General features: G+C 39.1%; 1 protein-coding gene across 3 annotated transcripts in view; it reads left to right on the top strand.

The window, feature by feature from the left end:
• GABRB1 (gamma-aminobutyric acid type A receptor subunit beta1) overlaps positions 1 to 24,072 on the top strand; it is a 143,954-nt gene that overhangs the window by 82,704 nt on the left and 37,178 nt on the right. The gene's annotated exons all lie outside the window — the stretch shown is intronic.

The following is a 24,072-nucleotide window of genomic DNA, read 5'->3' on the forward strand; positions in this document are numbered from 1 at the left end:
TTTTCCCCATTTTTAATAATTCATCAGATCCCATTAGCTATTACCCTTTTGGCACTAGCAGCATCTCTCATTACTTTTATTGCCTTTTCAGGCAAGATTCTCTAGCTCTCTCAGAAATCTAGATTCTCAAACCAACACATGCTGTTGTTTCTTTTGCTTGTCCTTTCTTCCTCTTTCCTGGGTAAGATGCTAGAGATGTAATCTGTCTTTAAGATATTTAAGGAAACATTAATTTATTGTATTAAATTCCATACTCACATTCTTATGCCATGATGTCAAGAAAGAAGCTCTGATTTAAATCATCCTTTCCTAGTATTTTTATGCCACCTCTTAATTCTCAGCAGTTCACTAGAACAATGACATCTTATTGCTTCCAAGACATCTGTTCTGTTATCATGATATTGCCTCAAAATAAACATCAGCAGAATTTCATCTGGTGTGGTGAAAGAAACATAACCTTCAAAAGTATTAGTTGTTAAGAAGTGCAGCATACCTTCAGTGATACCATTACACAGATTTCCCTTCCTTCTGACGTTCAGACACAAACCCATCTTTCATTAGAGCAGGACTTCATTTATTTCAAGGCAGGAGGACTGAGCATATTGTGACAAGCACGTGAAGGTCTGGCTTGGAGCACCAACCACCTTTGGTTTTAGTGAGACCACACATTTTTATACTGCTGCAGCAGAGGATGCCACTTTGCTAGGCACTGCTACAACTGCAAGGGGACAGGGGTGAAGGATGATCTTTGCCTTCAATGTAAGGACTTATTTCACCACGTCTTACAGAAAGAAGGTCTTCTGTGACGTAAACACTGCAAGAGACATCCATGTATCTCCAACCAATTCACAAATGTGAATTGACCCATGCAACACTGGATTTACTAACCACTTATTCATGCAATACCCATGGAAGTCCATCTAGCATATCCTAAAGGTGGAATACAAGAAAAGCTATATTTAAATGCAGAATGCTTTTGTTTTAAATACAGTCTTAAAAGTAAATTCAAGTGTAAACTTCCCTTCTTGACTGTCTCTATTTTAGTGATATATCTGAGAGTTACTAAAGAAATTTGCTAGCCAGGAGCTCACATCTTTTAGTACAGTGAAATTTCACTGCTTTTTGGACTGGTTTTGTATTGCCATGATTTGGGGCTACGGAGTTTTGGTTTTCCTCCAAACACCTTCATGGGTTTGATTAAAGAGTCAGTTACTGGGTACTTTTGAGAACATCCCATCATGGCAACAAGCAGCCTACCTACGCTGGTACTCAATAGGTTGTCCTCACCTGTGTTACTAAACAGCTCCAGCCAAAAAAAAATTACTGCAATCCTTCTAAATGATAAAAAATGATGTCATCTAACTGAAATAAAAAGCTACTTTTTATTTTACTCTACAGGAAAATACAGGGCAACTTATAGAGCATTCTTTTATCAGGTGATAGAGTAGTTTTGAAAATGATACAAAAAAGCTATTTCTTCCATGTATCAATGCCAAAAGATTTAGCAGTGGGCATCTTTTAAAAAAAAAAAAAAAAAAAAAAAAAGGAAGTCGTGTTATGCTGGAGTAAAGAATCCAAGGAAGAGCAAGACATTAGATCACAGCTGACACAGAAAACTTTACTTCCTCCTATTTAGTGTTTTCATATGTGGTTACACGGTATTAAGGCTCACAAGAACCAATTTGGGACTTCCTTTATATTTTTGAAACCTGAAGATACACAAGAACTTTGCAAAAATAAGTCAATCAAATATTTGTCATTTCTTCCACCTCCCAAAACATTTCAGTCTCTGAGGGTCACTTTTCAGGATTCACAAGCAAATTAATACATTCCTCAATGTACAGCTATTAGGAAGGGGTAGGGGTGAGGGGGGCAGTTCACATGTGCGTTGTGGATGCCAGCTCAGCCTGCCACAGGTCACACTGGGCCTGCTGCAAACTTTCTTCCAACAGACTACCCTTAAACGAGCAAACGTGCCTGATGGGCAGCCAGCATGGCCCCTAATCACAGGAGATGCACTGCTAGGAGCATTTGTTTAACTAAGAAGGAAAAAAAGGAGAGGAAGAGGACACGGCAGATTGATCCGGAGGCAGATGGATTTTCTTCTTTGTCCCTCCCGCTGCTTGCGGACTGTTCGAATTGTCTGTGCCCCTCTATCAGTCCTGCTGTCATCTCCTCTTCCTAGTCTGTGACCCAGTCCTTGGGCACGGCGTGGCTGGTGCAAGGAAATGAGTGAGCAATGATCAGTACCTAAACCCACGGGGAGAAAGCAGTTGGAACCAACAGTCTGTGCATGGAAGACAGCATGCACGGCCAAAATACAGCTGCATTTATTAACCAGGCTTCAGTAGCTGTAGGAGAAAGAGCTACTCCTTACCCTTGGTGGTTAGCAAAGGAAAAAAAGCACCAAAGGTCATTTATGCTCGCTCATGCTTGAGCAAGGACTCTTCCACCCTGCTATAAAGTCAAAACAGAGAACATCGTCTGTATTTGCGTGGGAGCTGCAGCACCATCAGTATGTGACATTGCCATAAAGTAAAATGCATTTTCAGGATCATTCTTACCATGTTCAAAGCTGGTTAATTTGACGCAGTCTGTCCTGGGTCATTTCCCACACACTGCAGTTAATCTGATAGAAACTGCAAACTGGTTTGTATAATACATTCTGAGAAAAAAGAAAATATATATTTTATCATCTCAATACAGCTACAGTCTGCAATTTACTGCATGAAGCACAATAACACTCAAGCAGGCACTGGCGTACTAAGATACAGGTTATTTTTTTATGCGGAGGCTGAGGGATGTTCTTGTTTAAATACTGCTGGAAGGAGGCAGTACAGTTGTAGTCTGTCTCATAGCTCTATGCAAGAAAGGTGAAGGAGCGCCAGGGAGCGAGATACTCTCAGCGTTACTCATTTTTAGTGAATGAGTGAGCAAATCTAACTGAAGAACAGTTACATGCTCTAGTTGAGGGGAAAAAATGTGGAACAGAATAAAAGAATCCTGCAGAAATTGTATTTTCTCTCTTTGTTTTTCAGACACAGAGAGATGTGGTTTGTGTCTGAAAAACAAAGAGATGTAATTATGTTCAGACACAAAACAAAAAATAGCAAGAATAAAGGAACTGTAACCTAGCCACTCCTAAGCTCACCACAAACAACCACTGCATTACTCTAGTTCAAATAAAAAGTACTTTTCAATTTTTTTTTTTTTTAATGGTTGTCTCCTCCCCAGGCTGGGTATCCCCTGCACCCATCTAACTTGCTAGCAGCAGGCAACGCGGCAGTAGCAGCACACAGCTCTACTTCCCCACTGGGCCCATTGCATTTCAGAAATATTTTTTTAGGTCCAGCCAGACTTTTCTCCAGCTTAGATGTTGAAACACATATTTACACTCCCCGCCAGCTTAGCTACACTCATCTCCAGGCATGAACACTTCTCCCCAAACCTGCCTCCTCCAGCTGCTCCCAGTACTCTTTCTTAAGGAACTCTTTCGGTTTCTTATTCCCCTACTTAATGTACAAAGATTGGAAAGGACAGAGTGCTACAGGATGATAAATCAGTGGGGGACCAGCACATTTAGTCCATTTGCTGCATGAAGCTCAGTTCATCATTGTTTTACTTCTCCAATATTTAGTTGGGCACTGGTGGGGAAACTTTATGTACTGCAGTGCTCTATACCCATCCCCGGAGGCTGCTGTGTACTTCACTGCTTAACGCCACAGCTGGAAATTGAAGAGACAATCTCAGTTCAGGCACCTCCTCGCTCTGGAGTAGTTGGATTTGTAACCTTTATGCTATGTCCGTGTAATGCTGTATATACAGTGAAATGCAATCTCACTACTACCTTACTCACACATTTGTTATACATAATGTAACATACCAATCAACACAGGGATTTATCCTTTCTTTAACATCGTTTGATGAAGAATACCTGAGACTGAGATCATTGTAGTAATTTATAACTGAAAGCACACAGCCAAAACTGAGGAAATTTAAGACAAAAGTAAGTACAGCCCTTAAAACTTACGGGGCGTGATTTATGTAGACCTTTACTACTGCAGGTAAACCAGAAAACCTGTAACTGCTTATGGGCTTCTCTGTGCAAACCAAAAAGACTGCTTCCAAAACACTGAGGTTTTATCCAGTGTCAAGCACAAAATGGAGGCACATTGGTAGTTAATAAATACCACAAATGGAAATGGAAGACTCAAAACTATAAGAAAAAGGAAGAAAGCTAGGGTCCATCTCCAGCTGCCAGGGCAGGGTAAGAAGTCCCAGACGTAACTCAGAGACAGCCTTGCTGTCTTCCTTTAGCACAAATGGCCTCACAAACAGCCAGGGGGAAGCCACCAGCTGCCCATCCCAAAAAAGAGGTGCTCTCCTCATCACTGACAGCACGCAAACTGAAACCCCTGCAGTGGCATGCGTGGCAAATCTCCCCCCCCCCTTACCCCCAATAAACAACAGACGTGGCAGAAACACGCAGCTCTGTGGGGAGCAACTATTCATAAACTCCTACTGAATTGTCAGATAATTCCCTGTATTTGATTTGGAACTTTTTCCTCCAATTTCAGCCAACTTAATTTTTGTTCCATTTTCACATAGCACTTTTTAATGTGAAAATAACCTAGGGAAGGTAGGGAAACACTTCAGGTTGAATGACTCCTATAGAGAGTGTATTAAAAAAAAAAAATCAAACAACAAAAATGCACAAGTACTTAACACGGACTCAGCTTTAAATATGTGAGTGGTGGCTCTTGTAATCAGTAGTTAAGTACATAAGCAGTCTGGTGGAGTCACAACAACAGGCTTCACGGGCTTGAATTTAAACACAAGATTTAGATGCTGTAATTGATTGTGGCTATCAACTACAGCACTTTGAAGAACTGAATTATAAGCATTTTGTAGAGCAAAGCCCACTAGGCTTTATTCAAAGACCACTTCATTCAAGCAGATGCTAGATCAAACTCAGATTACTGAAATTATATGTCACCTATTTAAATATATTAATATTGCTAAAATACTATTTAACCACATTACTACTATGCAAAGAACAATAAAAAATAATTAGACAACATTTAACAAATGTTTAATTTAAAACTGAAGGACACTACAAAGTATGGATTACATATTTTCTATACAGCACATCATCTCTTACTGTCATGGTATAAATTGTTTTTGGATTATTTTCTTAACCTCTATTTTACAGACTATGTTCTGCCTACTAAATCTGAGCAAGTCCTCCCTTTCTCTCATATCAGAAGTGCAAAGGTCTTCCAATAGTTTGGAATTATTACTCTGCCACTGTCAACCCAATCTGCATCAAAATTGCACTTCTAAATATAATGGTCTTTACATTTTTTTACTATTTATTTATTTTTGAAAGAACTCCATTCACACCAAAGCTCATCTCTAGTGTGTATAAATAATGCTATTATTTACAGTTGCCTCACATTGGGAGACAGAAATTAAGTAAAAATAAATTTAATGGCAGAGATTAACACTGAAGTACCTTTGATCAAGAAGAATTTCAAATAAATTTATATACACTCTAAGAATCACTTCATCCAATAGTAGCATAGGCAATTTTTTTTACGAGTATTTCTTTCTTTACTTGCTTTTAGGCGGTAGGTATCAGATGAGAAAGGAGCTTTTATATATTTACTATCTCAGCTTTCTCCTCTCACAAACCATAAAAGCTCGTGCCCAATAACCTGTTAGGTGCACAGATATCTTATAATTGAGCAACCAGAAAGAAAATCCCCACAAGCTTTTCACAAGTGAGCTATGTAACTCCTACTGTATCAGTGTGGCCAGCTGCGTACACACCCCTGTGGTGGTACATATTTCATCTTCATACTCTAGAAGTTAGCGCTTAAGTTTGCGTAACTTTACAATATTTGCTTTTTCCCTGAAATACTAGATTTTGAACACATTTCTTGCTGGTTGTACTTTGCAAGGAACACCAAATGGACATATACAGTTACACCACTTATTTGTATTTTTGAAAGAAAAAGGCAAAAGCTTTTCTAAAAACCACTGGAATTTAACCACTGCTGGTATGTATTGTTAGCAGTACAGATTATTTAGTGTATGTTTTTATATAATGCTATATACAGGTACATAACAGTAGAGATCTGTGCTGAATCCTAGTATGCTAACATACTTTAAGTAGTGCATTTCATATCAGCATACATTTGGTAGATACCACAGTATGTGTGTTTTCCAGGTCTTGAAATTTATTAAAAAGACATTTAATAAAAAAAGCAAATCCATTTCCCTCTAATAATAAAAATTTAAAAGGGACAGTAATTAAAGTTGTACTTTGCTGCAGATTTCCAATTTGCATGCTATTAATTTCGAGTATGCCGAGAACAATTATTATCGAAGGAGAAAACGTAAGTTCTTAGCTGCTTAAAACCAACCTCACTCTCATTTCATTTATATTCATGTTGATCAGTGACATCAGTGAATTAGCTGTTCAACCAAAATTAGAGGGGCGGGGGGTGAGGGGTAAATCTGTACTTTTCTATGCAATAGATGTATCAGGCAGATAAATTAAGGCCCTAGGGGAGGCAGCAAATATTTTACCAGAACTGCACCAAATTGATGAACGCACTTAGATCCACAAGAAAGAGGAGTCTTAATGTCGGTATTCTCTCTAAGAGACAAGAACTGTCCTAACGAACACTACCCTAAAGCTGCTGAAATCCTGAACAAATGCTGGGACAGCCCATTCGCTAACACCACACAAAGTGAAAAAGGAAAATTAATAAGAGGTGCCAGGTTGTGGGCGCTGCTGCTTCTCAGAGACATCCCCTTTGTCACAAAGCTCACAGCCGTCAGGCTGTACCTGCTCTGTGCTGCACAGTGCAGAAGGTTGGCTTGTACCATATCAAGTGTTTAAAGGTATCAGCATCAAGAGCAACCCTGCCTTGATTAATTCACTAAGGAAATCAAACACAGTGGTTTTAAGTAATTTTAAGACAGATTAAGAAGTGGGTTTTGAGTACAATGCTAAGATGCAAATAATCAAGCCTAAAAAAAAAGTTTTCAGACAATGTATTTTCTCCTTAACCCTCACTCTTCTACAAATATCTCCACTTAAAAGAGGATTAGCCTTTCTTCTCAAATATCAGTGGCCTAGTTTAGAAGTAGCTGTAAGAGAATTTACAATCTAGAAAATAGCCGCGCCCTTGAGTATAACAAAATGTAAAATTAATTACTCTATAAAATACAATAGTACATTCTTCTCTTTGGCACTTTTGCTAGAGTATCAACATACATGGTCTCATAACTGCCAGGCAAATATGACCTCGTTTTAAGAGGCAAACTGTGTGACAACTAGAATGTTTTAATTTATAAAGCTGTTAACAAGGTGAGATTACCAAGTATTGCTATAGCATTGGTAATACAATCGCACCTTACACTGCAAGTCTGACCTCTTTCTGTTAGACTGAGAAGTCAGCCTGAGCAGATACGAGGAGGTAGGTACTTCAAATACAATTTATGTAGTTTTGGATGATGTATTTGATTGGATTACAAATATAATTAGACATCATCTTTCAGGGAAGAATCTAGAAGTATCAGAGGTACTGGAGCTACTTGGAGCCTAAAGCAAGAGTCAAAAGCATGGACAAAGCAACCTGAAACTCACTCAGCAGTTAAACCTACAATAGGTAGATTTACATGGGAGTGACCTACATGGGAGTCTGAACTGACTGCAGACTATTTCTTGATCTCTGAGTAAATCATCAGGCAGCAACATCAGCCTCAGCTCCCTCAGCCTGGTTTCACCTTAGCTGAGGTACCTGCTCGCAAGTCAGAGTAACACAGCAGTCACAGCCTCCGACCTCAGTACCAACAACAACATGTCCCACTGACAGAGGCATTGGCTCCAGCTCTTGAAATTCCTTTAAAAATAACAGCCAAACAAAACTCCCAAAAACAACAACAACAAAAAACCCCACACAACACACACAAAACCCCAAAACAACCAAACAAAACACATACACACAAAAAAAAAAACCCCCACACACAGGTCCTTCCTAGAGTCAGGTCAGTAAGTGTATACACTTAGCTTCTCTTTGGAAAGAACAGCTAAAAACAAATCAAAACAAGTACAAATTATTTATGCTTCCTTTTTGCAAAACTGTATTTTCCACATGTGAAAAGTGTCCAGTTCTTCACATTCATGAAAAAATGCCAAAGACCAATTTTTCAAAGCCACGTGCGTAACAATAGGCTTGGTCCAACAAGACACCAATCATCTTCCAAAAAAGATATGTATATACCCTCTTATATTACCATCATTTCTATAGATCAGACAGAAAAGTTTGTCATCTGAGAAGAAAAGTTACATACAAAGGGTAAGCTGACATCTCCCATGCATCATGGCACAGGCAGAAGAAATCTGGGGAAGTTTAGACCCTTTGGCACCCCTTGGCCTGGGAAATTTAACTATCTGATGTTCTGTTGCATGCTGCTGATGTCTCTTTTAGCAGATCCACTCTAACCACCTCCAAGAGCATGGTCACAAGAGACTACAAATGCAGCATTTTTCATAATCTTTAGATAGATGGATTTGTAAACTATGTAAGACAGTGTGATCAAATGGTTATACTGGAAGCATAAAGCCACTTCCAGTCCTGTTCCTAATATATTTGTGTAAATGAAGAAACTGGAAAGTAAATCTGGTATGGAAAACTTAACATTTTTTATTTTTTTAGCTGATGTGGGATGTTTTAAACTTGTTCTCAGGTTTGATGATAAACCTTTTTACAAAGGAAAGACCGTATCTCTTAAGGCTATCTATTTTTTGGTAAAATGGGAGATAACATTTAAGAGTTTTTAAAAGGCCTAACAGTTATCCAAGTAAATCACCTGTATGTCCCCAATGCTGTATTTATTAGTTTTAGTGTGTTCTGATCAAGGGACGGAAAGAAAAACGTTGCACATATTTATTTTATTGGTAAGGATTTAGTTCAAATAATGTCTTAACCCATTTCCCATTATTTTCTTCTGTCAGAAAACATCTGTGGAATACAGCTTTGGAGTCCAATTAAAAAAAAAACCACAACTCAATTTCTATTTTATTAGCTCATAAACTAGTCTACAAGAGATATTTCATTACCTAAAGAAGTGTTTCTGAAGAAATACTTTTGAGAAATCTTTAGTCAGACATTTTGCAAATGGGGGGAGGGGAGAGAATAAAAAAATTGTAAAATTATTTCCTAAAAATTATTCCATTGACCCCAGCTGGCATCATTTGAAATACAGTTGGCTACTGGCCTACTTGTCTTGTTACAAGGTCTCCAACTGCTGAGTCTTTCACCAAAAGAAATAAATGAAACAGCTATAAAATTAGCACATTTGTTTTTTTGGCCGGATTCTAGGATGGTATATCAATTTTAATTTTTTAAATTATTACTTTACATGAGGCTGATAATTCTGCTCTTAATACAATTAATGCTGCCTCTTCCTGATACAGGGTATACACTTAACCCGTTTGCAGAAAATTACTAAAATGCATAAGAATTCCAAGCTCTGTCTGGGATGTTAGACGGTGTTAAGCCTAAATTGGCACAAGACCTATACGAGCCAGATTTTTAAAAGATCTAAGGCAAGAATTTCAGCTTTTCACCATCTACCTCTGGATTCAAGGAACAGCAATTTCCACTGAAACACTTTAAGATGAGCCAAAAGAGTTTAGCAACTAAAACCTTTCTTAAGTAAAATAAAGACTCTAAGTATACAGAACTATCATCCAAGTGTGGGCAGCTAGTGTGCATTAAGACTACTAAAGATTGCTCAGTGTTACCTGGGAGCCCCCTGCTGGGACTCTGCCTTTAGAAAACAAGCAAGGAGAAGAGTTGTTTTGAAGGTGTGTCACAGATGTTTCAGTAATATTTAATTACTATACATATGGTATATTATCAACCTTAGAGTCACTGAATGCTTAATTTCTTATAAGCAAATCACTACACAGGAGAAAAATAATTTTTCTCTGCATAACAAATGCATTTGCTTGGCATTAGTTAAATACTTAAAATATTTTAAAATATTCCTAATTCTGGGAAATGCATGAAGATTCAAATGGACGGCCTGTGTGCTAGATATAAAGGATCCAAACTGGCAGATGATCTGTGTGGCTGTCATTAAAGATGCCATAAACAGAATGAAGTTTATTCAGTTTGATTAACAAGAAAAACCCCAACAAGCAACAACAGCCCAGACAGAACAAAAAAACTCTACTGAAACACTTTTAGGACTGCAGGAAAATAAAAATGACAAAATTAATCTTTGTCTTTTATGGAAGAATAGTATTTTTATTGCACCACCTGATTTAACTGTAAAAAAATACAAGTTTTCAGGAAAGTTTTCAGGCACACAAGCTCCTCTTTAGGTCAAACCAAAGCAACAAATTTCAGGTTAAGTACAGGTTAGAACAACTGATCTGAACTCACAGACCCATCAGTATTTTCCTTCCTGACAAAACTCATGTAAAATATTTCAACCCATACTGCAGTCGCTACCTCCTCTGTTCCACCAAGTACAGCCATTCAGAGTGCTGTGCAATTAAACTAGCTAGGGTTATAAGCAGCAGCTTTTTCCACAAGTATTTTGTACCCATATCATTTCACTTTTCTGGTTATGAACAATACAGCCATAAAGCTTAGTTTCCAGATTCATCTTTGAGGATGTTTTGTGGGTCTCCCTATAAGCTCAAGATTGAGACGTCAATGGTGGAGTGCCTGCTTCATTGGAAATGTTTTCTCAATGGCAATGGGAGTTTCTGTCTTTTATGAGCACTGAGCTGATGGCTGTTTGATATATATATATATATAAAAGAGCTTTCATTCACTAGTGATCTTTTATTCAATTTCTGATTCCTTTTTTCTATTATTTCTTAATGGCAAAACGTCAGGCTTATTTTTAAGATGCCAGTGAAAATATCAAAGCATTTTCCTGAAAAAATTCAAAGGCCCGCATGCCCACAAGATTGTAAGTAAAGCTGCCTGAATACTGCACAGCATTGTCCATGAATTTTCACTCACATGGGGAATAACTCAATCTTCTGCCATACTCAGTCACCTGTAGGAAATTTTATCAGTATAAGCGAGGTATTATTCGCCAAATTGAAGAGCTATTAGCATACTCAAAGAGACAGCCTTGGCCATAACAAGAGGAGTTAAAAGATCAAAGGAAAAAAACTTATCATAGTTCTTTCCACTATGCCAGTCATGCACTTATTTTGTGTAAATATAACAAGAAAAAAAATTTATATGTAAATATTCCTTCTTCCAAAGGAGCCTTAAATTAGACCCAGGAAGGCTGTATTAAACTAGTAGAAGCTGCAATATATACAGTTTAAAATATAACATTTCCAAACCCATTTTCAGATCCCTCTCCTGGAAACGTTCCCAACTCTTTCCTTCAATACAAAAATAAGGTGTCCGTTCAAGGAAAAGAAATCATTCTGTGAAACCGCTGGGTAACCAGTATGGAATTTGAACACACTGTGATAGCTCCTTCTACTGAACTGTTTGCAGCCCATAAGAGAAGGCAAAAAAATGGCAAGCAGTATTAAGCCTGTTCATCCAAGGAACTTACGCTCTCTCAGACGATTTTGAAACAGCAAAAAAGGGGCTAAACCCAGAGTGTAAATCGTTCCCTATAAATTACATATTCCTTTTGCATCTTGATCTGCTGGGGGTAAGAGAGGAACTGTCTGTTTGCTTATCTCTGAAGTAAGCCATCTTGCTCTTTGAAAATCTAGAGTTCATGATAACCCAACTAAGCAGTCACCAAGGCTGTAGATTATTAGAGCACCTTTTCTTTAGGCTTACCTGAACACTGAGCCTTAGCAATAACATGTTATTTAGCTACTAAACATGAGAATAATAGCAAAAAATTTATACAGGATGGAAAGTGGAAGGATGGGAGTTTCAAAACAATACAGGTTGGCATGATGTCTTTCATACTTTCCTACACTTTTATTAGCTATCTTGATGAAATAATGCCCATGCAATTTATGATGGCTTCCATCATTAAAACATTTCTGGGAAGAACTTCTGAACTATGAAATCCAGAAGAAAATGGAATATAGTAGTCAAGCAGCAGGTCTTACTGTATTTCTCTCTTGTCCTGGGAGGAAAAAACAAGTAAAAGTACCTAACCACCCCTTGAGGCTCCAAGAAGCCATGCAACACAGCAAGGTTGTGACAAAACACAAAGTGAGAATTAAATACCATAAACAACCTGATCTTATCTGAAAATTCTCCTTAATGAGTCAGACAACTTGAGCGGAAAAGAAATTTGTCTGTTTGTATAAGCCTCAATCTTAATTCAGTATTTTACCATTATGGTAAAGAGCATCTCTATCATCTAAGGAGATTTTTGCTTATTTTGTCCTCGTGAACACTGCATGAATAGAGGCACAGTAGCATTAAAAAGAGTCTATCATACTCCAAAGCTAAAGATGGAAGAAACAGGCACAAAACCAGATACTGACTGTGAGGAATTACATGTCAACTATTTGTAGAAATCAAATGCAGATGTGTTGCTAGGAGAGAACAAAAGCCTGCAGAGTCCAAGCTTGCAGAATATTAAAGCTTACTCGAGGCGGGAGGAAAAAGGTAACAAGAAGGCCTGATATAAGTCAACACCAGAGCCTGAGCCAGAAAACACTCAAAAGTGCATTAATGTTATCTGTCCTGATGTTTAAAGAGCTGAGGAAGACAAGTCTTGCCCTCATTCAGCTCATGGCTTTGGTTCATAAAATGTGCTCATTTTGTTTCTTCCATCAAAGCTTTGATTATCTCTGCTGGAAGAGCCAATAGCTAACACATCCCCACATTCACATAACATCCAGCTTCCTCACATTTCACAACTGCATGTGATCTTGCCAAATGTATTCGCACCACCATTCAGAACATAGCTAACCTTCATGATTTTAGTGAAAAATCAAGTGTTCTCCAGCCAGCCTTTCTATGCGAGTACCCTAAATGCAGCTCTACAGTCAAAATGAATATGTAAAAAGGTACCACGAGATTCCATTCATACCTCTCTTGGTTTTCAGATACAAATTGGCACTGTTTTAATTACAACCTGCCAGCCCTAGAAAATGCTAAGTATCAAAAAGTATGTCTATACATGTCTCCATGAGGCATGGAGTGGACAACCTGAACTTTAAGTACTTAGTTGGACCTTCTACTCTCCTACTTGAACAGGTCCACCTCTCTGGCTGTCCTGTATTCCATCCATTTGAAAAACATTCTGTACCAAGGAGAAATTAGAATAGCTAGTGGATTTTGAGTACCTAACTTGGATGACCAGGCAATCTTTTTATGAAACTTTTAAAAAAGTAATGTGTATGTTTTGAAATAAAAAAAATAAAATTAAAAAAAATTGGAAGAAAAAGCAAACAGACAAGATAAGGTCTTCCAAGACATCATGGGGAAGGCATTTATACAAGTATATTATCTATAGGACTTACACACTTCTTTAAATTATGAAATATATATTTAATTCCTGAAATAGCGCTGTTTATAACAAGCCTCTGTGCTCTGTTTATGAGGGATATTCAGTTTACAGAGGACCAGTAACAGATGTTGTGCATTCAAGATGCTACACAACGACATACCAGTCTGCTGGATCACTGGTGCACACAGCATTCAGTGAATATAAGAGAGCACTAAGTGCCATTGTTTAAAAGTAAAAAGAAATTACATTTTTAATATAAAGGAAGTCCAAAACCAAATAAAACAGGACAAAGATTCAACATCGGAGCAAGTTGTTCTCACCTCTATTAAAATATAAATAAAAAAATAAATATATATATTCTGCTCTAGAACTGCTTACAATTTTTGTACCTTTTTCTTCCCCATAAGACATTTTTGGTATACAACACTGCTGCCCACCTTGTAAAACAACTACCACTACTGAAAGACAAAAACAGTGAAAATATCTGCCCCCCCAACACATTCAAATACGAAATATCCACTCCCTACCAGTTCAAAGTTTTCAATATTGGGTTTAGTAACAGATCTTTTAGGATAAAAATATCTCATCGGCACAAATCCAATTTTCTTTTCAAACATGTGACCCACTCAGACAAAATCCGCATACGACTCATCAGTGTTGGCAGTCAGGAGAAACTAAATGCTCTGAGTATAACTAAGCTAGTCACTCTCTGGGGCTTGTTAACCTGCTCCATCTTACACAAGCCCAGCTGAAGAACTGGGTGAAAAGGACAAGCTCAGATAAAACATTCACACAGAGGACCCCACAGACATACACATATATTCTCTCCTAATCCACACTGTGCTGGTTTAAGAAGGTCTCTCCCACTCTACTCCAATTTACCCATCACCATTTCTCTGCTAGACATTACAGCTCTCTTAGAGATGCTAACTAAGGTTGCTTTCGTGAACACTTCCTAATCTATTTCAGTCACTATGAACTAGCTACACCTTACCCAATTTAACTACCAGTCAACAAAAACAGATTTACAAAGACTATTCAGGGTGTTTTCACATCAGTAGCTCTGCTGGTAGATAATAATGGATTTTAATTTCCAGGGAAGGGGGGACAAATTAGAAGATGGCAACCTCTTCATCTAGTGCTGCTGCAGCTGGGAAAGGACATATATCTGCTTAACAACGACAGAAAATTTTGTTTTACCCAGGAAAAGAAGTACTGACAGGAGATGTGCTTGTTGTCCAGAAAGGGGAAAAACAACCTTAGGGAAAAGTGCTGTGTAAGCCACAGGATAATATTGTCCCAAAGGCAAAGGGGTACACACCAGCTATAAATCAATTCAGGCTGCAAATTAGAGGGCTAACTATCAGAAAAACTTCCTGTTTAATAGTTGTTCCTACTACTCTCAAGTATTTTAAGACACATGTTGATCAGGCTGTGAAAGAAGTATCATGAGGTGGTACTTGCATATTGTTTGAGTATGAACAATGACCCAAAGATCCTTCCCTTCCCACTGTGTCCCAAATCTTGTTTTATAATTAAAATGAATGGCAGGATACAATGTTTTAACTGACTTAACAGCACAATTCACAAAGAAAAATAAGGCATAAGAACTACAAAAAAGCTGCACTGGAATAACAGAAACATCCTACTGTCCCAAGTTTATTTCAATGTTACAATTAATTTATGCTCATTCAAAAAGTTATAAGAATTATATAGCTGTTGTAACTAGAAATCTCTTTGAAGTAATACATGCCTTAAACTGATTCACTGTCACAGAATCAGCCTTGGGCCACATGCAATGAAAACGTCATTTCTTCTCTGATTTATCTTGTTTTCCAATTAAGATCCATTGACAGGGCATGATCATCAATCAGTTTTCTACACACAAATCACGTTGGCGTTCCTCCCAAGTCAGGGGTATGCAAAAAGGCAATCTAATTTCTTTGTTCACACTTCACACTGCCGGCAGGGTCAATATTTTGGCAAAAGCAAAGATCCTCTCATTAAGGTCCTAGTGCAAGATTTTCATTTTACTTTCAGTTCTCCAATGAAATTAGTCACCGCACATGGTAGATTAACTGCAGCAGCTCAGCTTCTTCAGATGCACTTGAGTTTCCTCACAACACACGTATCAAGACATAATTATGCTGCCAGCTTCGCTGACTGGAATTATTAGTTTTCACATTCAATTACCTATCTGGAACAAATGAGGTGTGCTTACTGTCTGGTCAGAATGGGAGAACATGGGAAAACAGTGAATACCAAAGACCTGAGAAAAACCTTCAGAAATCAATCACACTTTATATTAAGAATCACTTGAGTGGTCTGTAAAGGCTTGATAATTTAAGATCTTGTCTATAAGTGGTAAAAGCATATTTTAATGAGCGTTAGGTCTTACAGTCAGTTACAAACATAAAGCAGTACAATGCCATACTGTAAGAAGCCATTTACTGCTGCTATTGCAATCTTTCCTAGGTGATACATATCATTAACAGATTTCATTGGTGAGCTCATTATAAAGAAGTGTGGCCATAAAATTAACCACAGATTCAAGTGGAAGCCTCTTTTCCTTTGCATCAGGGTTCTTCCTGCCTCTTACCTTTCCTTCTTTTCTCCACAGGACCCCTATAGAAAATGCTGCCTTCCCTCTCTGTTGCACTCTCCTAGGAGCAGGGACTGTAGTTTCAAACAATATAGGACCATGAAGTCCTTAAAATCTCAAGTCAAATTTCTCTACAATTGATTAGTTACTAATTTCCTCTTCCTTATAGCTAAAAAAGGAAGCAGGGCTCGTCTACCATCAGCAAAAAGCCTAGCATTTCACATCTTAAACAGACACTTAGCCTGGTCAGACACCCATTCCCACAAAAAACACAGAAGTTTAGCACTTACTTGTATTTTCTACCATTTTTTTTCTAAGGCAGCTCCCCACTCAGTTCATAGTTCCAGAAGAAGCTAGACATCAAGCCAGACACAACCAACAAAAAGAGGCAGGTACTTCCCCAGGTGTTCCCAATTACTCTCTGAGCCCTGCCCTTTCTGCTGGCCCACACAGGTGTTGCAAACCACCAGCAAGGGCTGACAACCTGTGGTTTTAGTAGTAGTAACTGTGTAACAGAGAGTCAGAGGACATGCCACATTCAAAATCATTCTGTTTCTCACGTGTTTCGCAAAATCAAGAAAAGATTAAACTTCTCAACTATGAAAAAGTTTCCATGCCACTCATGAAAGCTTATAACACCTCATTTCTCTTCATTTAAAACCACTAGATCTCTATGTCTCTCAGCCAAGTTTGTTTAGTACTGAAGCCACTGTTTTGGCTCATTTTTCCAGTGCATAGGTAAAGCTACAACCACTGGAAAAGGAGCAGGCTCCCCATCTTTGAAAATCCAGCAGTCCAGGCATCAGAAGAATGCAAGAAATATGAAAGCAGGAAATTGTTTTGATCCTTGCTTCTGCACGTTTCCTCCCCTGACTTTAGGTTTCTGTTTGAGATGCACTGATACGGGTAATGTTGACGTGTAGAAGCTACATGAGAACTCACAGTTCCTGAAACGTCGCACAGTACCTACAGGGAAATGACAGGGTCTGGAGAACAAGTCTTATGAGGAGCGGCTGAGGGAACTGGGGTTGTTTAGCCTGCAGAAAAGGAGGCTGAGGGGAGACCTCATCGCTCTCTACAACTACCTGAAAGGAGGTTGTAGCGAGGTGGGTGTCGGTCTCTTCTCCCAAGTAACTAGTGATAGGACGAGAGGAAACGGCCTCAAGTTGCGCCAGGGGAGGTGTAGATTGGACGTGAGAAAAAATGTCTTTACTGAAAGAGTGGTTAAACATTGGAAGTGGTGGTTAAACATTCCCTGGCTGCCCAGGGAAGTGGTGGAGTCACCATCCCTGGAAGTATTTAAAAGACGTGTAGATGAGGCGCTTAGGGACATGGTTTAGTGGGCATGGTGGTGTTGGGTTGACGGTTGGACTCGATGATCTTAGAGGTCTTTTCCAACCTTAATGACTCTATGATTCTATGACAGCACTCTCTTGAGCCTCACCCCTGCTTCCAAAATCCAGGAAGATCTTCCTTGGTTACAAGGAAGTTAGATAGCGATGGGTCAATATGAAGTAAGTCTGATCCCAGAAACAATCTGGTTTTTACCAGTCATTTTGGCCAGGCACATCTTGAAGCCCTCCAGTTACAAACCAGGCTGGCTGTGGAAGATGTTGCTTAGATTCCTCTTCTGCCAAAGAAGGGGAGACATCCGAACATGTGCATGTCTTTCTTTCATGCACACACAACACATATCTTGGTGTCTGGTTTGGTTTTATTTTGGAATAAACAACAACAAAACAAACAACCCAAAAGATGAAGATACCAAATGACACTAACATCACTGCTACCATCTAGCAGACCTCTCTTCCCTCCTGAGTGGGATATTTCAGTCTGTGGATATTATCTGCATCTAAGAATTTCAGTAGTAACATCACTCTTCTTGCATTTAGTCACTTTTAGAAGGTTTGTATAGAGATACTGAAAAAGTTACAGATTTAGCACCTTTTTTTTTTATTAAAACCAGACTGAAAACCAGTTATCTGACTTTACTTCCCTCTTGGACCTTCCTTTATGCTAAGCACTTCCCATCTGGCTCACTCTCTTTTTCTTTTTGGCTTGCAACATACTTGCGCTATCAAACTAAATTACTTTTTGCAGTAAATTTCAGCTCCAACTCTCAGGCACTTTTTATTGAAGTATCTTGTTTGCCCTGGTATAGTTATAGTTCTCTTGGGATTTATATGATAAAATTTATTTTCATGGGTTTATAGCTGTGCAGTAAAAGTTCTCATTGCACTGAAATTTGGCTTACAAGCATCAGAGAGAGCTTTTTGCTAATATTTTAAAAGTTACATTGTAACATTTTAGAGATTTTTTTATATTTCTAGATCTTTACAAGCAAGTCATTCATCTTCACTCTATTCTGAATTATTTCTGATACACTGTATTGAACAGAAAAAGAACTTAAATTATTTATAAAAAGTACGTATCTGGCTTAAGGTTTTGATTTTACAAGTTTCTAATTCAGTCAAAGCAAAATATTTTCTTACAGACCTTTTCTCCCACTCCTTCACATCAGAGCTCTCCCTTCCCCACCACCTCATACTCCCACCGCTGCCCTAGAGCTTCAGGCTCTCCTCCTGGGGAAGGCAGAAGCCAGCAAGCCTGTTTGTCCCCATTTTGGGTAATCCCCTCACCCCATGCCTCCTTTGTGATAGTACTATGTAACTGTTCTCTGAAGCAGAGTTCTGGCAGCTAAAAATCAGACTATTCAGCAAGGGTTTGTTTCTTTAAGCAAAATAACGATGATTAATTTACTGACAATTTCTTTGAGTGCCAAGGTAAATCTCCCAAGACAACAAAATGTGATACCCCCTTCCCCAAAATATTTTGATGCATACAGCACCCAAGTCGAAGATTATCTAACCTTTGAGACACTTCTACTTGGCACTGACTGTAGAAGTCAATGTTCTATGTGAACAAAATATAAAAAGGGTTGGCCAGAATGCATACATAGTATAGTGTAAGAAATCTTGACTTCTTCCCAGGAATCAGACACCTTGCAAGGGTTGAACACCTCCTCCTGTGGATGTTATTGTGTTAGGTTGTGCTTTATAGTGCTAGGCACTTTGCAGGTCTCTACTTTCAAACATCTGGTTCATTGTGAGGATGAGTTCAGGAGTGAATATCCGTTGAGCTACTGTTTATAATACACTTGGCTTTCTTTTACTGACTCCGAAACATACCTTCAAATCAACCAGCTTCTAACCCAAATCAAATTTTAAAATATGCTGAGCATGACAGTGTAGTGCTAGATTTCAATGGGGATCACTGAATAAACCCGAAGACAGTGTGATGCAGGCAGTGAAGGAGTGTAATGAATCCTTCCCATCAGGTTCTCACCTTGACACCTGACATGCCATAGTCTGGCCCACCCGCACACTTGTTACTAATGAGCAGCTCTCACTTGGATTTACAGAGCTTATTAAGAGATCTGTTTCTAAGGAGGAATGGTAGTTGAGATTGTAGGTTCATAAGCTGAGGAGGAGGGGGACAGCAGCAAGGCCAGCTAAAGGAGATCCTGGTCTCCAGGAGGCAGCCGCTTGCTGGCCCTCACTCTCTGCAGCACGCAACCCCTTCGACTCTGCAGCACGACTGCTCACAGAGACATGCTGCAAACAGGAGACTTCTTTTGGACTAGAAATAACACTTTTCCACAATTCCTTGTGGAAAAGTGGATATTTAGCCCTGAATATCTCAGCGTTTTGGGTAACACCACTGTCCCACGGATACCTCTAGAGCTAACACAGTGGAGGCACCAGCATGCAGCAGCCCAGTGCTCAAGGTGGCATTGGTGGTGAAGTATCCAGACCATTTGCAGTTCACAGGCAGTTCTTAGGCAGCACACAGTACTGTCCTATAGATCATAGCACCATGATCGCAAGACACTACAGCTGCAAGCCCTCATCAGAAAACCCATAAGCTTCAAAATGCTTCAAGAAATTTCTGAACTTGTGATCCTTAAAGGAAGACCAGCAGCGAGCTTTTCCGGCAAACAGCCCTTCATCATTTAAAAAAAAAGCAAACTAAGTACATACAACCTGTAAGAGGGGAAAAAAAGAATAAACAGCAGATGGATAACAGGTTTCAAATTCACAGTCAGTTCAGTCTAGCAGAAGAGTATTTACGCTTGAATAGATGGTAGCACAAAGCTGATTCTCATACTGTTGTCTTTAATAGTTTGCTCACCCTGAATGGCTGGAATTGCCAGAGATAAAGATACAGTCCCGCAGCTCCTCTGCTTTGTAGCATGCATTAGTTAGTTACACCTGCTCCAACTCAGCACAAAATGCCAGAGACTCAGTCTGACACCATCATAGGCTTGCTTACAAAGGCTAAAATAAATCTACAATACACAAGTCCAAGAGCTCTCCTTTTTAATTTTGCACGTCTTGCCACTGTGTATATCTAAAAAAGAATTAAGGAGTTGTGAATTTTTTGAGGTATTTTGTGACAGTATCCACATGTCAACTCACACGAGTAACTGAGCAGGACCACTCATATAACTAGAGCTTTAAAGACCAAGCAGTGCCATCACTACGGCACAGGTGCAAGAGACTAGATCAAATATTTGGGAATAGAAAACATTTCCTGGGCATACAGGAGTGAAATATCATGGATGCATGTTCGTCTCTTTTATCAATCTTGCTTTGTACTATTGTAATTCCTGTAGAAGACTGGGCTATTTCCACCCATCTTCTAGAGTGTATTAAATCCTGTGAAGGAAGTTAGACCTTGCTTCCCTGAGAAGCACTACCCCAAACCCATTCATTGTGCATGCAGACTATCCATATAAATGTGCTGGGCGACTTGAAATCAGAAAGGAAGGATTTGGGGAATGAAAGATAGCCTGGGATGGACTACAAAGTGGTGAGGGGCAGGCCTCCACTTAAGTTCTTAATTTGGTCAAAGATAAGAACATTAGAAAATGTGAAAAAAGGTCAGACCAAATGTCCATCTAGCCCATTATCTTGTCCCCAGCACTGACCAAGGGTGGATGACTTGGGAAGAGCTTGAGATGATTTCTAATTTCTTGCTTTACCTTCCCCTCACCACCAAGCTACCAGGTATTCTTAGAGAGAACTCATGATTTTTATTAAGTGAAAAAGACACCATTTACTGCATAGCTTTGTAGGGACAAAAACAGCGTAAGAAACTAGTGCCTGGGTTATGTTAAAGAATATTAATTTTAGCAAACTGAAATGACCACAACAGCAAGACTAAGCACATGCTCACTGCAAGCCAACATCTCCTGTGCCACACCTGGTAACCGTTTGGACATATAAAGACACACTCACAAACTATTCTTTCTCTCTTAGATGGATGTCACACTGTGCATTAAATCAGTGGCTTGCCTCTGCCTAAGATGTATTGAATGTGTCCCTACAGAATTAGGCTCTACTTCTGAGATGGACAGAAAACATTATTTAAGAATTGCTTTTGACTCTTCCAGGACTTCTGTCTGAGACAAAGCTCAAGAAGCTTACCAGCAATGAGTTGACCTTGGCAATTCGCTGGTGCGTAACACTGATAATGGAATAACTTGATAAATAACTTGACATTGTGTGCCAGCACTGCCTTCATCAGCTCTCACCAGTCTGGGATCATTCCTAAATTTAATTCTCTCTTCAGAGATGGTGCCATTTAACCATCTTTGGGGCCCAGCAGTGAGCCCAACAGATGAACTGATCCATGTTAAACCAACCTAACAAGTACAATGATCAACTCGGGCAAATTCTGCCTGATTTTGGTGGGCAGCTGTTATATTGATATGCCCGAGAGGAAAAAGGTATGGGATAAGGAGTGTCCCAGGGGAGCTCCAGGACAGCACAGCAGTCCAAAAGGCAGCTCAGTAGCTTCTGGAGAGAAGAACATACATGACTGGAAAGAGTAGTAGGGACAGTAATGTTTTTATTAAGTTCTTTTTTTAACATTCTTATTTCAAGCCAATGCAGCTGATTGATTTGACACCCTGAAGATTAACTTTCCATGCCTCTCTTTTGCTTGGAAACAGACATTTGTATTTATACCTCAGAGAAAACCAAATATTCCTCCTCTACATTTTACAAGTGTATTCACTTTCAGGAATGTTACTAGTTACACAGGGATAGACAATAAACTCAGAATGACTCCTCCAGGTCTCAGCATGAATCCCAGTCCATTACTATACTACAGCACTACCCAGCAGTACTATTATATTTAATTCTTTTTCTGATTTTTTCAGTAGGTTTTTTTTTTCCGGACCATGGCAGCTCTTTTTGTCTTAAAAACAATGTTTCAGCCCTTGAAAGGCATTGCAGAATTTGGCCACGTGTCCTTTTCTGGCTGCAGCTATACTAGCTCAAGATATTATTGCCCCAGTTTCTCATCACCTTGATACCTGAGGTTACCAACCTTACTGCTGAGCTGCTTGCATTTCATTCAAGATTCAATGTGGGCAACTAAAGGGGCAGACTGGGAGGAAAGGAACGTGGTGGCAGGGGAGGAGGAGGCAACAGCATCGCAGGCCAGCAGGAGCCGTAGCCAGAACATGCAGTCTATCCCTGAGACGCCTTTCCACACCACCACTGTCCACAAGTGGTGGAAGAGGTGGCTTCTGGAGACATGCTTGGTTATTGCATTGAAAACAGGTCGGCTCCTGCATGGCCAGGAGCTGGCTGCACTGTAGGGTATGGCGACAGATTGCTGTAGCACCACTGGTTGGCTGGGCAGTTCTGCCTAAAATAATTACAACAAAGTTCTAGTAAAGTCTTGGGAGAAAGGTTTGACCTAATGTTTATTTGTCTGCAGTGTGTTAAATCCACCTCCCTCTGCTTAATCAAAAATATAAATAGCATCTTTATTTACATGCATACATATACATACACATACATGCATATATAAATATACACCTTTTTCAGAAAGGTACACCACAGAATTTCCATATTTAAGAACCATTTTCACTTCTTTGTGAATTTTAATCCATTTTTTGATTGTTTTTCTCAACAAAAAAAAAAGGATGAAGGAGAGGCAAATCAAGCAAACTCTTACCAGTTCAGAGTATCAATAAAACACAGTAGAAAGCCCATAGTCTGACACATTTTTCCTGGCCTCATCTTTGTGTGACTTAAGTAGAACAGGTCACTTTACCCAATATAATAAAGGTTGTTGGGCCCTTCTCATGCTAGACGCTGTTTCTCAGCTGCTTACAGCTTTAACTCTGAGCTGTATATTCCTCTGTACGTCCTCCTCAAGATGCTCTTTGTTTTTTCATGTTTATGCAACTCTACTGTTTCTCTGAGCAAGATTAAAAGGAAATGTGTGTTGCACTTGTTAACCTAAATCCATACAAAAGCTTTCCTTATAAACTTGAGTGTTATCTCAAAGTATGTCATCTACAGCAGTGACCTAGCGGTTGACAGCTTGTCTCCCTAGATTCAAAGTTATATTTCCTACTGATTGGGGGGGGGGGGAGGCAAAAAAATTAGCCAAATTATAATCATCAGAAAATTGGTTTCCACGTGCTAATGTACTCATATCTAAAACTAAGTATCTAAATCTTTTACTGCATCTGGCTCAGGACCCAATATTCCAATTTTCTCTCAACTTCTAATGAGATCTGTGAAAGCATTATTATTTAAGCACTTATTGGCCCTTCCCAATCTTACTAACATGTGTAACTTCTTTTTTAATAGAATTTGACCAGACAAGCATTACATAGACTGTTAAACACAGATTTCCCAAGTACACACTACGTTATATAAAATACAGGACACCAACACAAATAATGCTAATGCTCAAATGTACGTCCTGTAAGTAGACCCTTCCAGCGCTAGAAGTTGGGCATGTTTGCACGTTCAGAGCTGACATTTTCTCCCAGGGCCAAGGACTCAGCCACTCAGGCTTTGCTTGGAAATTTACACTGTCAGCAGACATGACAACTGTAAACCTTGTACATGTACCACAGAGAAAAAAATTTGCAGATTAAATGTACAGTTTTT

Source organism: Aptenodytes patagonicus, chromosome 4 (assembly GCF_965638725.1).
Source record: "Aptenodytes patagonicus chromosome 4, bAptPat1.pri.cur, whole genome shotgun sequence".
NCBI lineage: Eukaryota > Metazoa > Chordata > Aves > Sphenisciformes > Spheniscidae > Aptenodytes > Aptenodytes patagonicus.